We start from the raw sequence: 7,559 nt of genomic DNA, 5'->3' as shown, positions 1-7,559 counted from the left end.
AAATGCCAGATGTGTGTTTCACTCCAGAGGTGTTAGGCACGACATTGAGAACTGTTGGTCATTCAAACACAAAGTGCAAGACCTTATTGATAATGGGACTATTGAGTTTGAACCTCCTAATGGACCAAATGTGGTGCAAAATCCCATGCCAGCTCTGGACGTGCTATTGTAAGTGCTATTAAAGTGTATGAAGAGTTAAATCTGATCATGGATGTTAGTCTTGTGACTACCCCGCTGCCTTTTGTCAAAGAATATCTTTTAAAGATGGGGGTATTTCTGGGTTGTGCTGTTGATTGTGAAGATTGTTTATATCAGTGTAATGGTTGTGATTGTCTGAAGTCTGAGGTTCAGAATCTAATTAACGAGGGGTCTATACAGTTTGACCATCTGAAAAAGAAAGTTATAGAGGAAGTTGATGTTATCACTATTCTTGTACCTCCAAAGAAACCCATTGTTCGTATTACTTTACCGGCCCCTGTTCCTTATAGCAGTGATAAAGGTGTTCCATGGAACTATGGGGCAGAAGTATATTACCAAGGGCAGAAGGTTGATGTTAAGACTCCTAATTCCGATGTTAATGATGTTGGTGGAACTGGTCGAATTACTAGAAGTGGTCGTGTGTTCTCTCCTGTTCAAAAGGCTCCCGAGGTAAATGTTGATGCTTTGGCTAAATACAAAGGGAAAAGAGTTATAGTTGAAGGAACTAATGCTGAGCCAGAACTTTCTGTTCCCGAACCTCCTGTGCAGAATACTCAACCTTCCGGTTCGAATTCGGGGATGCCATCTAATGAAGAAGTTGAAGAGCTTATGACATACATCCGAAAAAGTGATTATAGAGTGATTGATCAGTTAAGAAAGACACCGTCAAAAATCTCTATTTTGTCCTTGCTGTGAGATTCGGAAGCTCATAGAAATGCCTTGATAAATCTGCTGAACACTTCCTTTGTGCCACAAGAGATATCAGTAAATCAGTTTGAACATGTTATTGCGAGCATTACTGCGAGCAATGGTTTAGGTTTCACTGATTTTGATTTGCCTCTTGAGGGGAGAAATCACAACAAAGCTCTTCATATTTCTTTAGAATGTAAAAATGCGACTTTGTCCCGTGTGCTGGTTGACACGAGTTCGTCTTTGAATGTACTCCCAAAAGCAGCGCTAATGAAATTGAACTATCAAAGGGTGGAGATTCGACCAAGTGTTTACTGCTAACTTCTTTGTTATGGATATAAAGTAGACTTATTGCTGTTTGATGGGACGCCCATGGATGCATGAGGCATGTGTTGTTACTTCCACGTTGCATCAGAAACTAAAATATCCTATTGGTAGCAAGATCGTCACTGTCTGTGGTGAGGAGGATTATGTGATAAGCCATCTTAACTCTTTCCGATATGTTGAAGTGGAGGGGGAGATCCACAAGACCCCGTTTCAAGCATTTGATGTCGTACATGCTATTAAGATTCCTCATGTTGAGGAGAAGAAACCAAAAATCTCTATGTCATCATTCAAACAAGCCCGAGCTATTGTGGAATATGGACACCCTGAAGGTTGGGGTAGAATGTTGGAACTTCCAACTCAAAAGGATAAGTGCAAGTTGGGATTCAAGTTTGATCAAGAATGGAGGAATCAGGAGAAGAATGGTACCCCCGAAACTCAGCAGGCCATTGACCCTATCAAGTTTATCAGTGCTTGGAAAAGCAAAGAGGAGGATGCTTGTGCTGTTGAAGACGAAGTGGATAGTGATTATGATCTACAAAATTGGATTCACCCAACAGTCCCCAGTCAAGATCTATATAATTGGACCTCTGAAGAACTAGTCACGGTCACCCGCATGGAGGAGTAATTTTCATTATTTTTCTTATCATGTCATAATTCCTATGTTCTTCCCAAGACATAGTGAAATGTTTGTCGGGCTACCATGTTTGCATTTGCAAATTTTATCATGAATAAAAGGACGTTCTTTGCATTCAAATATTATGATCCATGTCTTTCTCTTTATTTTATGTTTACAAAAATAAAAATAAAAATCTTTTGGCAATGTGTTTGTTTTTCTCTTTGTTTTATGCTTTCTTTTCTCAAAAATAAAACCTGTCACTATTGCAGATCAACCCTACTTTTATACTGGATCCACTGAAAGATGATTTCGCTATGGTTTTCTGTGATTTTGATCATCCGATTTACCAAGTCGAAGATGAAGGCAAGAAAAATTGTGAACTCCCTGAGGAATTAGCCAGACTATTGAGACAAGAAAAATGGTCATCCAACCACATGAGGAATCTATGGAAACTGTGAATCTAGGTACTGAAACTGAACCGAAGGAGATCAAGATAGGGGATGCCTTGGAAGAAAGTGTGAAAGCGAGGTTGATTGAGATGTTGCAAGAGTATGTTGACATTTTCGCTTGGTCCTATGAGGACATGCCTGGGCTCGGCACAAACATTGTTGTGCACCACTTGCCGCTCAAAGAAGAGTGTCCTCCCGTTAAGCAAAAAATCAGACGAACACATCCTGACATGTCAAAGAAGATCATAGAAGAAGTAAAGAAAAAATTTGAAGCTGGTTTTCTGTCAGTTATCATGTATCCACCATGGGTCTCCGACATCGTTCCGGTGCCGAGGAAGATGGGAAAGTGTGAATGTGCATGGATTATAGGGATCTGAATGGGGCAAGCCCTAAGGACGATTTTCCACTACCCCATATTGATGTTCTTGTTGACAATACCGCTAATGCAAAAGTTTTATCTTTTATGGATGGGTTTTCTGGATACAATCAGATAAATATGACACCTGAAGATATGGCCAAGACTACCTTCATCACCCCATGGTGGACTTTCTGTTACAAGGTGATGCCATTTGGGTTGAAAAACGCAGGGGCAACATATCAACGTGCGATGGTCACTCTTTTTCATGACATGATGCATAAAGAGATTGAGGTTTATGTTGACGATATCATTGCCAAATCCCAAACCGAGAAAGAACATCTGATCCGTCTGCAGAAATTGTTTGAAAGTTTGCGCAAGTTTAAACTAAGGTTGAATCCCAACAAGTGTACTTTCGGGGGTAAGATTTGGAAAGCTTATAGGCTTCATTGTTAGTGAAAAGGGAATTGAGGTTGACCCTGCGAAGGTTAAAGCAGTTCAAGAGATGCCTGAACCAAGAATTGAGAAAGAAGTTCGAGGGTTCTTGGGGAGACTGAACTACATTGCATGGTTCATTTCTCACCTCACAGCTACTTGTGAACCCATTTTTAAACTGTTGCGAAAGAATCAGGCAGTTATTTGCAATGATGATTGTCAAGAGGACTTTGACAAAGTAAAAGAGTATCTGCACGAGCCTCCAGTTCGTATGCCCCATATTGAGGGAAGATCACTTATCATGTATCTTACGGTCCTCGATAAGTCGATGTGGTACGTATTGGGTCAACATGACGAGACTGGCCGAAAAGAGCATGCTATATATTACCTAAGAAAAAAATTTACCAGCTGTGAAATCAAATATTCACTTATTGAGAAAACTTGCTATGCTTTAGCGTGGGCTGCTCCCCGACTGAGGCAGTATATGTTGACCCATACAACCTTATTAATCTCAAAAGTGGACCTCATAAAGTATATCTTTGAAAATCCTGCTCTTACTGGAAGGATTTCTAGGTGGCAAATGATTTTAACTGAGTATGACATTCAGTACACTACGCAAAAGGCAATTAAAGGTAGTGTTATTGTTGACTATCTGGCCCACGAGCCCATGGAAGATGATTACCAACCGATGAAGTTTGATTTCCCTGATGAGGACATTTTGTTTATCCAAGATCATGTGATTCCTAGACCAGAGGAGGGACCCAATCCAGGATCGCGTTGGACGCTCGTGTTCGACGGTGCCTCTAATGCTCTTGGGAATGGTGTGGGATATGTCATTACTTCTCCAACAGGCTTTCATATTCCTTTCACAACCAGAATCTGTTTTGACTGTACCAACAATATGGCTGAGTATGAAGCTTGAATTTATGGTATTGAAGCTGCGATTGACATGAGAGTCAAGATCCTCGAGGTGTATGGGGACTCAGCTTTGGTTATTAATTAAGTTAATAGCAGTTGGGAATCTCATAATCAGAATTTGATCCCTTACAAGGAGCACATCCTAAATCCGATTCCTTATTTTGATCAAATCACTTTTGAGCACATCCCAAGAGAAGAAAATCATTTGGAAGATGCTCTAGCCACTTTATCATCAATGTTCAAGGTTAAATGGGCAAATGAGGCTCCTTCTATCAGAATTATGAGGCTGGACGAGCCAGCATTCTATTATGCCACTAAAGAGGAAGCGCAAGATGAAAATCCTTGGTTTTACGACATCAAAAGGTATCTTGAAAGTCAAGAATATCCAGAGGATGCCTCAATCACTGATAAGAAGACTTTAAGGAAACTTTCTACTAAGTTTTTCCTGAATGGTGAAGTTCTTTACAAGCGAAATCATGATTTTGTGTTGCTCAGATGCGTGGATAGATACTAAGCAGCCGGAATTATAGAAGAGATGCATGAGGGTTCCTTTGGAACGCATTCTAGTGGACACACCATGGCCAAAAATATTTTGAGAGCAGGATATTATCGGTCCACTATGGAGGCTGACTATTTCAATCATGCGAGAATTTGTTACAAGTGTCAGATCTATGCTGACAAGTTGCATGTACCTCCCTCTCCTTTGAATGCTTTGACCACTCTGTGGCCCTTTGCAATGTGGGGCATTGATATGATTGGAAGGATCGAGCCAACTACTTCTAACGATCATCGTTTTATCTTGGTTGCTTTCGATTACTTCACTAAGTGGGTCAAAACTGCACCTTTTGCAAATGTCGCCAGACAAGTGGTCGCACGTTTCATCAAGCATAATATCTTCTGTCGGTACGGGATTCCCGAAAATATTATTACTGACAACGGGTCCAACCTCAATAACAAAATGATGAAAGAGCTATGCGAAAGTTTCAAAATCAAACATCACAATTCTTCTCCGTATCGACCGAAGATGAATGGCGTTGTCGAAGCGGCCAACAAGAATATTAAGAAGATTGTGCAGAAAATGGTGGTGACTTAGAAAGACTGGCATGAGAGGTTGCCCTTCGCATTACCTGGCTATCATACTTCAGTACGCACTTTGACTGGGGCAACCCCTTTCTCCTTAGTCTATGGTATGGATGCAGTTTTACCTATTGAAGTTAAGATTCCTTCCCTGGGGAGCATGATAGATATTAAGCTTGACGAAGCTGAGTGGGTTCAAAATAGACTTGATCAATTGAACCTCATTGATGAAAAGAGATTGCCAGCCATCTGTCATGGTCAGGCGTACCAGAAACGAATGAAGAATGCTTTTGACAAGAGAGTACGACCCAGAGAATTCCTGGTTGGTGACCTTGTTCTAAGAAGGATTTTACCTCCGAATCAATCTGATCCTAAGGGAAAGTGGGCCCTAATTTATGATGGACCATATGTTGTGAGAAAAGTATTATCAGGTGGAGCCATGATGCTCGCAACTATGGATGGCGAAGACTTCCCACACTCCGTCAATGCAGATGCGGTTAAAAAATACTTCGCATAAAAAGACCCGCTGGGTCGACGACCTAGGCAAAAAAGGGCATCCCGACGAACCAAAAAAGAAGAGAGAAAAAGGTTCGGGAAAAAGTTAGAGATAAAAAAGAATAAAAGAATGAAAAATAAAAGTTTGTTCACCCGCTAAGTTGAAAACCCGAAAGGGAGACTTAGGCAAAAATGGGTACCCCGGTGGATCGAAAACCCGAAAGGGCGATCCAGGAAAAAATTAGGGATTTAAAGCGAATGATTGTGTTCTGTTGCGGGATCAAAAACATCTCTTTGTCAAGCAAGTTCATAAATTATGAAGGTTAGGGTTCAATTCAATCATCTTCGTCAGAAAGCAAGATATTGAGGAACTTAGAGGTTAAGAAAGTTATAGCAGAGTCAGAATCCAGTGGAAATCCAGTTGTACATTGCCATCACTGTACCTTTTATTTTTAATGTTTGTACACAATTACCTCTTTTTAGGAATTTCTTCCTGATGTACATAGTCTATTTACATGAGTCGATATTCAAAAATTTGTCGATATTCAAATTTTTTTCTAAAATGAATCGATAAAATGAGTCGATATTCAAAAATTTGTCTATTTACATCACTGTACCATTAGTTAATAAAATGAGTCGATATTCAAAAAAAATTCTAAAATGAGTCGATATTCAAAAATTTGTCTATTTACATCACTGTACCATTAGTTAATAAAATGAGTCGATATTCAAAAATTTGTCTCTACTTTTTTTACTTTTACTGTTTTGATCGCAAAGAACGTCCAATTTTTCTGATAAATTTTGCATCTGGAGATATAAAGGCTTTGTAAACACATGATTTAAAAATAAATTTAACTTACTTGAGAAATGTGAGTGACCTGGCGATGGTTGAAGTTGCCAATACATACCTGGGGCACGTTGGTGTGTGTTTCTGATTTCGTTTAAGGATATGTGAATTTGTTATGCCAGCAGGGGCATGAAGTGTTGAGTTCATATCTCCCCAGTGAAGATTGCCTCAAATAGAGCACTTTATTTCTAGCATAGGATTGGTGTTTAGAATTAGCATAGGATTTGATATCCCCAGTGCATTCTACTTTGTTAGTTTCTGACCAGAGGTCCTTATTCCCTACGAAGTTGAGTAGCGCGTAGAAGTCAGAGTTTGGTTTTCTTCCTCGCAGATCAAGTTATTATGACAAATTAATGTTTATTGACGCTTTCCCCTACAAAGCCCAGTTTCGTGTCTATACGTCAAAGTTTGCATTGAGATTTCACTTCTTCAACAGTTTTTTTAAACAGAGAGTTCCCGTCTGACGGGTTTTGAGGAGATTTCTTGGTGAAGTATTTTATTCCCCAGGAGATGTTATTATAGTTGTGCTTACTCCGAAGAATGTTTATTCTCAAAGCAGAGTTTGATCCCCAACTGAGTTTTCGTCTCTAGTTGTGTGAATTTTCTCATTCCCCAACCGAGTTTTGGGTTGAGAATATTCCTATTCCCCAGTAGAGTTGTTTTGTTGAGACTTCTTGTTCAAGATTTCTCATATCTCTGGCAGAAGAGCGTTTTTGAAGTTTTTTGCGCAAAGATTACTTCACTCCCCACAAGAGTTTTGCGCCTGACTCCTCTTATTCCCAGCAGCGCAAAGTTTTGTTTGTCATTCCTAGCAGAAGCAGTGACAAGTTTGTTCTTCTCCCCATCAGAGTTTGCAATTTATTTTTGCAATTCCTCACCAGGCTTTGCAACTGTTGTGTGGTAGACAAGTTATTTTGGTTTGTCTTCTTCTGTGAAGATCAATTCAGGATTTCTCTCCGAAATGCAGCGAAGCCTTCGAGGCCCTGAAGAAGGAACTTGTGTATGCTCCCATGGTTATTGCTCCTGATTGGTCTCTTCCTTTTGATATCATGTATGATGCAAGTGATAATGCAGTGGGGGCAGTATTAGGACATCGAAAGGAAAAGCTCTTGTAAGACCCCAATTTTGACCCTAAGATCCCTCATGCTATCT

The sequence above is a fragment of the Lathyrus oleraceus genome, chromosome 7 (assembly GCF_024323335.1).
Source record: "Lathyrus oleraceus cultivar Zhongwan6 chromosome 7, CAAS_Psat_ZW6_1.0, whole genome shotgun sequence".
Lineage (NCBI taxonomy): Eukaryota > Viridiplantae > Streptophyta > Magnoliopsida > Fabales > Fabaceae > Lathyrus > Lathyrus oleraceus.
Note: the sequence above shows the minus strand (reverse complement) of the source record.